The following is a 9,206-nucleotide window of genomic DNA, read 5'->3' on the forward strand; positions in this document are numbered from 1 at the left end:
CTCCTAAGACCATCACATTGAGGGCTAGGACTTTGACACACAAATTTTAGGGGAACACAGACATTCAGTCCAAAGCATAAGTAATGAGTTGGCCATGTCTTGTTAGAGTTATAGTTGGCCATCCAGAATTGCTGCCCAGTAGGCAGTTGTGTGTACCAGCATGGCACTCAGCAGAGACTTACCTAGGTTCAAGATTTGGTTTTTAAAGTCATCAACCTAAAGGCGGTCGTTAAGACCAAGGAATTACTAAAATGCTGCAGGTAGAGAGTATAGAGTGAATAAAGAGAGTCAAAAACCATGGAGGTTTCAAAAGGCATGCAGCAGAAGAGGAATCTGCTTAGGAAACTACAAGACACTTTCAGAGAGAGGGAGAAGGGAATGTGGAGTCAAAGAAGCAAAAGAGGAGAATTCCAAGGATGGGGGAAAGGCTATTCAGGAAGCACTACTGATGTGCCCCCTAGTCTCTCCTATTGGCTGGCCACTTTGCTTAAAATTTCAGCATCTGATCGTCCCAAATGCCGGCAACCTGATGGTGCGAAGGGGCAAGAGTATCCTGACTCAGCCTAATTTCAGTTTAGACTTTGTTACTTATTGTGTCACCTTCAGCAAATCATTTAGCCCTTCAGAACCATAGCATTGTCATCTACAAAATCGAGATCATATTTCTAACCACGTCTTCTCCTTCATAGGGTTGTTGTGAGTACTGAGTGAAATCATATGTGTGGTTATTAAAATGTTATGTCTGCAAAGTGATAGTATTTTAAAAGTCTCCTGCTAAGCTGCAACTTCTTAACTGAGAAGACTGTATTATCATCCATAATCACATTTATGGATGATTAATTCTCATCAGCTTCCTTTCAGAGATGGAACATATGCTTGAGTGATCACAGGAAATGTCCAGGGCAGAAAATACAAAGGTGGGCATCAGAAGGACACTGAGAAGACAGACGCCAACAAAGGACAGGGTGTGTTGAAGAAGAAACTTGTTCCGGACCAGAATTACTGGGACTAGAATGGGCCATGAATTCACAGCATTGCAAAGTCCCTGCAATTTGGTGAAAGGAGAGGTGATCCTTTGAATTCAGTTTTAAAGAAGTTACATTTAAAAGGCACATGCAATAGAAAAGGCCCTTTAAGAGAAAGAATAGCTTAAGTGTTGGCACAGTTACCAGCAGGTTTTATAGTGTTAAATATACATTCTGAAAATAGAAAGGCTATTTCATAAAACTTCCTCTCTAGCCAAACAACCAAGAAGCGAGTGTAGAGCTCTCAGGCCTTTGGATGACAGAATTACTGAACTCAGGGAGGAGAAATGTTTCTTATGCTAGGACTTCTAAAATTACTGGTAACATGACTATGGGAAATGTGTCAGGGTGCCGGCCCCGGGGCTTAGCAGTTAAGTGCGCGTGCAGTGCTACTGGCGGCCCCGGTTCGGATCCAGGGCGCGCACCGACGCACCGCTTGTCCAGCTATGTTGAGGCCGTGTCCCACATGCAGCAACTAGAAGGATGTGCAGCTATGACATACAACTACTACTGGGGCTTTGGGGAGAAAAAGGGAATAAAAGGGGGAGTATTGGCAATAGATGTTAGCTCAGGGCCGGTCTTCCTCAGCGAAAAAAAGAGGAGGATTGGCATGGATGTTAGCTCAGGGCTGATCTTCCTCACAAAGAAAGAAAGAAAATGTGTCAAATAAACAAAAGCACCAACTTCAGAGACCACAAATCACCAATTTCCCTGTGAAAATATCAAATGTTTTATAGTAGTACTTGGCCAAATGTCTGCCCAAGTTAGGTAAAGAGAGTGTATTGTGATATTTTTCATTTCTCTTGCTCTGCATCTGTTATTAACATGTTACAAAGAAAATGAAGGTGATAGGTAGAACAAAATACAGACTAGATGTCTTGATGGTCAAATTGGTTCTGAATAAGGCAGCTGCTACTAGGGAATTTCCCACAAAGGAATTTAAGTCGTCCAGCCTTGGACATAAGAAGCAGAAGGAATTCTTGTTGTAGAATAAGTGAAACAATGAAAAGAAGAATAAGGAGATGTTCTGCCAAGTGAAGGATTCTAAAGAGAGCCAAGTTTTCTTCAATTCATTTATTCATTCATAAAACGAATCCACACAACAATTGTTAATTGAGTCCTTTTATGTGCCAGACACGTTGCCAGTGCTGGGGAAAGAGCAGGAAGGAGTTGGAAGGGGCCCTTGCTCTTGCGGAGCTCACAGCCTAGTTGGGAAGACTTACATCAAACAAGTCATTAAACAAAGCACCACATGGTTGTTTGGACAGACAATGGTGTGTTGGAGGGAGATGAATGGAAACTCAGTGGAGGCTGTGGCCACTACATAATGTCTTCAACCTCTCCTTTGCCTCAGATTGCTATTTGCCTCAAACACTGTGATTCCGTTCCAGCCTTCCTTTGATTTTAACACGAAATTTGAAAGGTTTGGGCTGCATGTCAGAAGCTGAAGAAACTCCTTGGCTCACCATAGAATCAAGTGCTAGTTATGGTGGCAGCCAAAGTTAATCTGCCAAGCTAATGACATGCACAACCTATCCTGCGCCTCACTGGGATCAACCTTACATGGTTCAGGTAAATCATTTGAATTTGTGTTATGTTGACAGACTCAAACTATTTTGTATTGTTGTTTTTCTCTTTAGCTTTTAGTTTAATCTTGTCTATTATTGACATCATAGCTTATGCTAGGAAACCATTAGAGCTCCTCCTGTTCGCTATTGTCTGAAATTCTTTCAGCAATGATAAGAAAACAGAGAGCCGTCTTGTGTCCCACCCTGAGAGCTGGAATGAAGGCAGCTGAAGACACGGGGCTCCATCCGCATGGGCTGTTGCCAAGCACCTCCTTGTATTTGTAATTTTGTATTCTCTTTTCTTGAACAGGGCCCCCAAATCCTGGATCCACCCTCAAACGAGATTCAAACTAAAGTATATACCCACGAGAATAAAAAATGTTGACTAAAATATATTCATATCATATGAGTGGGGCATCACAGTAAAAGACATATTTGCAGGCAGGACAGGACTGTCCAGGGAGGAAAAGGTGTAGAAAATAAACTTAACTGTTTTCTTAATGCCCTTGCTTGCCGCGGGCACCGTTCGAACATCCAATAATTCAACAAATATTTATTGCACGCTCACTATGTGCCTGGAGGTGTTCTAGAAAAGCGGGATACATCGGAAAACAAAACAACCAATAATGCCTGACTTGTGGAGCTCACATTCTAGCCAAGGAAGACAGATGATAGACTCTAAGCACAGTAAGTAAACATCTATTACATTCTAAGGTGGTTAAGACAAAAGGGGGAGAGGTAGAGCAGGATAAGCGAGATTGAGAGTGTGGAGCGAGAAAAAAGTTCCACGCTGCTAGGAAAAGACTGATTAGTCTGTAGTTCTAGTAACACGACAACTGTCAATGAATCAGGAAAACTTGCCTTGGTGAACACACTTTTACAAGCCAACCAATCAGCATCAATCCCTTGCTCCTAAGTCAGCCAATCAGGAAGGAACTCATTCCAAAAAGACATACCTCTGAGTGCCGATCCACCAATCAACAGTAGTCTCCTGGAGTAACCTTGCAGCTACTGTTGAAATTCATGCCTCTGAAATCCTGCCAATCCCTGGACTTCATGCTCCCCAAAACTGTACATAAGATTAATGTAACAGTCTGCTCTCTGCTCTGCTTGGAGAGACCGTGTGTGAGCCACGTAGCTCTCTCTTACCATAGTAAGCAAAACAATTAAGCTTTGTCTTTTTCTTTCTGCTATGCTAAGGAATGAGTGGTGGATAGTATTGAGTGGTGGACAATTGGACACAGCAGATCCCATTGAGAAGATGACATTTGAGCAAAGAAATGAAGAAAGCTGGAGAGTTGGCCAAGAAAATATCTGGAGAGAGAAAGTTCTAAGAAGAAGGAACCAGTTAGTACGAAGACTCTAATGCAGGAGCGTGTCTGACATGTTAAGGAGCAGAAAAGAAGACAGTGGGGCTGGACGAGAGTGAGCACGAGGCAAAGTAGTAGGAGATGAAAGCAGAGAAATCATGGAGGACACATCACATAAGGCCTGTAGGCCACTAAAAGGACTTTGAATTTCCAGTTCGGAAGAGATGCCATAGACTGGTCTCTCCCTGCTCCTCCCTGCTAAGTACAACTATAAATCCTAGAAATAATGCAAGAGACAATCAAAAGAGAAGTCTCAAAGGTGGGAAAAGGAAGGCAAACTGGTTTGGCATCTCAAGACTGGAGGAGCAACATAGCAGCAGGACATCTTACAAGCTTCCACCCAAAAGAAGAAACTGGTCCAGGCCCAACATTTTCCAACCCCCAGTCCAGTAACAGAAAGCGTCCAGGTAGGCTCATTTCTCCCCCAGATCCACAGGAGTCTCCCCAACAACACCAGGGGAACCTGGTATAGCTGGCAAGGGTGTGATAGATCAGAAGTCTTGTTGAGAATAAGTGGCCAAGGGAAGCATTCTCCTTCCCTGACAGATCTGAGACTCCCCTCCCTCACCCACAGATGCCTTGTTGCCGAGGGGCACCAATAGGAGGGACTGTGTCCCAAAAGGCAGTTAACTGACACCAATACCAAGATGAATCAGATGTTAGAATTATCTGACAAGGATTGTAAAGTAACTAACATAAAAATTGTTGAACAATTACAAATTGTCTTGAAACGAAGGAAAAAAATAGAAAATCTCAGCAAAGAAATAGAAGTTATAAAACAAGCCAAATGGAAATTATTTAACTGAAAAATACAATCACAGCAAACATAAAACAATTAATAAAGTGGCAGTAATAAAATATCAATAATTATCTGCAATATAAATGGTTTAAATTCTAAAAGAATCAATCCTCCAAGAAGATATAACCATCCTAAATTTATATGGACAAAACATCATGAAGCAAAAGCTGAACTGAAAAGAGAAATAAGCAAATCCACAGTTATGGTTGGGACCTCAATGCCTGCCTCTCAGCCACTTGTAGAACTGCTAGACAGAAATTCAGCAAAGATATAAAAGATCTGAACAACACAGTCAACCAACGGGATATACAGAGTGCCCTGTATATGAACATTTCACCCAACAGTAGCAGAACACACAATTTTTTCACATACCCCTGGATATTTACCAAGGTAAACCATATCCTGGACCATAAAACAAAACTCAACAAATTTTTAAAAAATAAATAAGACACTTTTGGCTTTTACTGTGAATGAAATGGGAACTCATTGCAGGGTGCTGAACTAGAGTGACATTGTAGGACCACCTGACTACTCTTTTCTCTTGAGGGCAAGGGACAGGCTTTGAGACCAGTTGGGAGGCTGTTGCCGTAATCTGGGCAAGAGAGGATGGTGAGTTTGGATCAAGGTGTTAGCTTTGAAGGCAATAAGAGTAGTCCAATTCTGGGAACATTCAAGGAAGTACAAAAATGTTTTGATATTGCTATCATTTGAAATAGTATTCATGGTGAATAATAACAGAATAGTTATCTGAGAAGAGAAACGTTATTAAGTCTCACGTGACACAATTTGTCTTACTTTTCCCAAACAATAATTAACAAGCTTTACACCTCAAGATGTTAGTAAAGAGTGATTGTTTCACATTTAATTTTTGTGAATTCAATTATCCTGTCTTGACAAAGAGAGACAGAAAGAGGAGTTGGTGAAAGAGGAGGAAAAAAATAAATTAAATTGGTTACAATTCTTGCCTGCCCTTTCACAAAACGTCCATGGGATGAAAAAGGAGTCTGCTCTTCCCTGGATCGGTTCCTGAGTGCCTCTCAGCATGCGGGTAATGTTTGAAAACATCAACTTTTGATATGACATGATCCCTATGAATAAACCTGCTACACTATCCGATGTTCAATCAGAGAAACAGCAACCTGTCCTGATACTGGAAGAAAAATTGACAGTGCTAGACATATTGAGAGATGGACTGTGGGTCTCCAAAAAGGTAACTTCCTAAGGATTTTCAAGGAAAAGTTGATTATATTTCAATATCACTTTACTTACTGATTTTCAAACCTAATCACCAAGTAACATGCAATTCCATTTGTATTGAGACATAATACTACTAACGCTATATTCTGGGTACTATTAAATATACTAATCTATTTAATCCTCATAATAATTCTATAAACTTATGTATGTACATTCATATACACATACATATAGGTCCTGTGAAGTTTTCATTTTACTTATGAAGGAACTGAGGAAAAGAAAGGGTTAGCAACTTACCCGTGTCACACATTTGGTAATAGTAGAGCTTGGATTTCAAACCCAGACAGTCTGGCTCTGGAGTCTGAGCTTCCACAAGACTAGGATATACTACTTTATGAATGCATTATGTCTAAATATCGACTTTTGCCAACTCAAAAATTGTTACTTTCTTCCAAGCAAAGGAAAAGTTTCTTCTCATCTTCTCCTAGTCAATATGAAGTCACTAAATTCACTGTATAGCCAGAAAGGTGGTTAAGTGTATGAGATTCAAAAGAAATGTAGAATGTACAGACCCCTGTTGTTAAGAAAAATGAAACACTCAAGACAATAGACAAACCTTACATGGCCTCCTCAGGTACACAGAGGTAGCACTTTCTGGAAATTAATGATCTGCTGATTCACCATTCTCCATACCCCTCCCCACCTGCCCCATCCACCTGCCCCTCCAGAACGTGAGCATCTGAATGGGCAGAACTTTGCTGTCTTACTCATGATAAGATCCTAGGTGCCTAGTACAGTTCCCGGTACCTAATAGCTTCTTAAAAAGGTGTTGAATGAAGTAATTAAATGAACGAAAAAAGAATAAAATTGTGGTTTAGATGGTGATTGACTTTTTGTTCTTTAAATCTATACATGAGTCAAACATGCAACCACATTTTATTCAGAAAACTTGAGGCTGCTGCTTTTCACTTTTGTGGAGCCCTAGGTAATTATGCTGTCCTGAAAACACCATTAAGGGTCTCATGCAAAATCTTCAGATATTTATCCCTAGGGGCATTCAACATTAGGTGACCTAAAGCAATTTTTGGAAGCAGTAGAAGTGCTATTAAAACTAGTAGAAAGTGGTCGCTCGCTTTTATGTGTACGGTAAATTTCCTGTCTTTACTGTTGCCTTCATAAAAAAGAAAGCATTTGTTTTTAGACTAAAGAGTGGAGACAATGAAATGGTGAGGGAAAGGCCAAATCCTTTGCTGGCTTCTAATGATTAGCGATAAAGATGGTTAAAATTCAAGGCTGTTCCCTCTGAGGCAGAGTTTTGCACCTCAGGGCAGTCTTTGCTTCTTTGTGAAACCAAACTGGCTAATTGGTACCTTCCTCTACAAACATCCACTCTGGGTCTCCGGAGCCCAGCTAGTATCTAGGGCTCCCAGCTATGAGCAATAGTGGGGACAAGAGGGGAATAAATTATCATTAAAGACTCATTGTCCTCCAAAGCTGGGAGTTTGGGCATTTGAAAACATCAAAATGTGCTAGGTCATTTAATAATTCACTTCCTGAAGTACAATCTAATTCTAATTGAAATGTATGTTCTAATTAGCACAATGTGGGAAACTTAAAATAGAACCACACTTCTAAAGCTCTCTCTCTGAGAACTACTGTCTTTAGTTTTATTGAACAGCTTTCCCTTCATCTTCATCACTTTGTAGTTTGTATAGATTTTATAAAGGTAACTATTCTTGTAAATCTGGTGTAAGGTCGGTTTTTTCCCTCTACTTTGTTCACTCTCAGAATTCAGACGCCTGACTCTGGAACAGAAAGTGAACATGCGTGCTTTGCAGATGATTCTTACTTATACATATGGCTACCAGGTTGTACATTTTAAACATTATATTTAATGCAGTAAATTCAAGCGCTTTCCATATGGTTTTTTTCCTTTAACTTCATGCAGATTAGTTCTTCCTCTACTAGTCCATAACCTTGAGGGCTATACTAATCGGCCAAAAAATGAGCACATACCAGCTTCGAGTTGTATATAGTTAGGACTCTTTTGGCTGCCAGTAACACAAGCCAGCTTAAACAATTAGGACAAATACTGTCTCATTACCTGGAAAGTCCAGAGTCTGGGTAAACTCCAAATTTGATCAGCAGCCCAACAATGTCAGCAAAACCCTAAGTTCTTTCTTTCTCTCCTCTCTACTGAACTCAATGTCAGCTTCATCCAAAGGCTGGTTCCCTTTGTCGTACCAAGAAGGCTGACAGCATTAATCAGGACTTTATTCTTTCTTATTCTTGCCCAGCAGAAGAGAGAAAGAAAGAAACCTTGTCCACAGGCAGGGTCTTTGCTGTGAGCCTGGGTGGGCCATCTTAGGCCCCACACCAATTACCATTGCCAAGGGAATTCCGTCAGCTTAGACCGTCAATGACCAATATGGTGGCCACTAGCTGCATATGGCTACTGAGCACTTGAAATGAGGCTGGTCCAAGATAATATGTGCTGTAAGTGGAAAAGATGCACTAGATTGTAAAGACTTAATATGAAAAAAAGAATGTATCATTAATAATTTCTATATTGATTTTATATATCTATATTGACAATGTGTTTTAGATATGTTGAATTAAATAAAATATACTATTACAATTAATTTTACCTATTTCTTTTTATTTTTTAAAAATGTGACTACTAGAAAATTTAAAATTACATATATGGCTCTCTGTATTTCTATTGGACAGTGCAAGCTAAGTAATCAGGACTCCCTCTGGAGCAGGGGGCAGGTACACACTGAAACAAAATTCAGGGTTTTCTTAGAAAGAGGAAGAATTGGTGTTGGGTAAACAACCATATGGTCTACTATATCTGGAGAACTATTTCTTTAATTACTCTCTGGCTATTTTTATTCTAATTTCTAATTGGTGGCTGGAGAATATAGGAAAATCAGTAGCTACACATGGGTTTCATCTGGGACAGGATGGCTTCTTGTAAGCATTCTAAATAGGGAGTTTTGAGACACCAGAAATTTCAAATACTGCTCCTGATCTCCCTGCAAACCCGCTTACTGGGAACAAAGCTGGAATCATCTCACAGGCCTGATTTCTCTTCCGCTACTTAGCCCTAAACAATTTTATTTTGTTTTATATTCAGTATCTGTTCTGTCATTGAAGCTATACGCAACAGCAGCACCAAATGTATATAAGTGGTTGCTATGCTGTGGGGACAGGATAATCATCAGTGGGTGTTGCTCACTGCTTT

This window comes from Diceros bicornis, chromosome 1 (assembly GCF_020826845.1).
Source record: "Diceros bicornis minor isolate mBicDic1 chromosome 1, mDicBic1.mat.cur, whole genome shotgun sequence".
NCBI classification, from domain to species: Eukaryota; Metazoa; Chordata; class Mammalia; order Perissodactyla; family Rhinocerotidae; genus Diceros; species Diceros bicornis.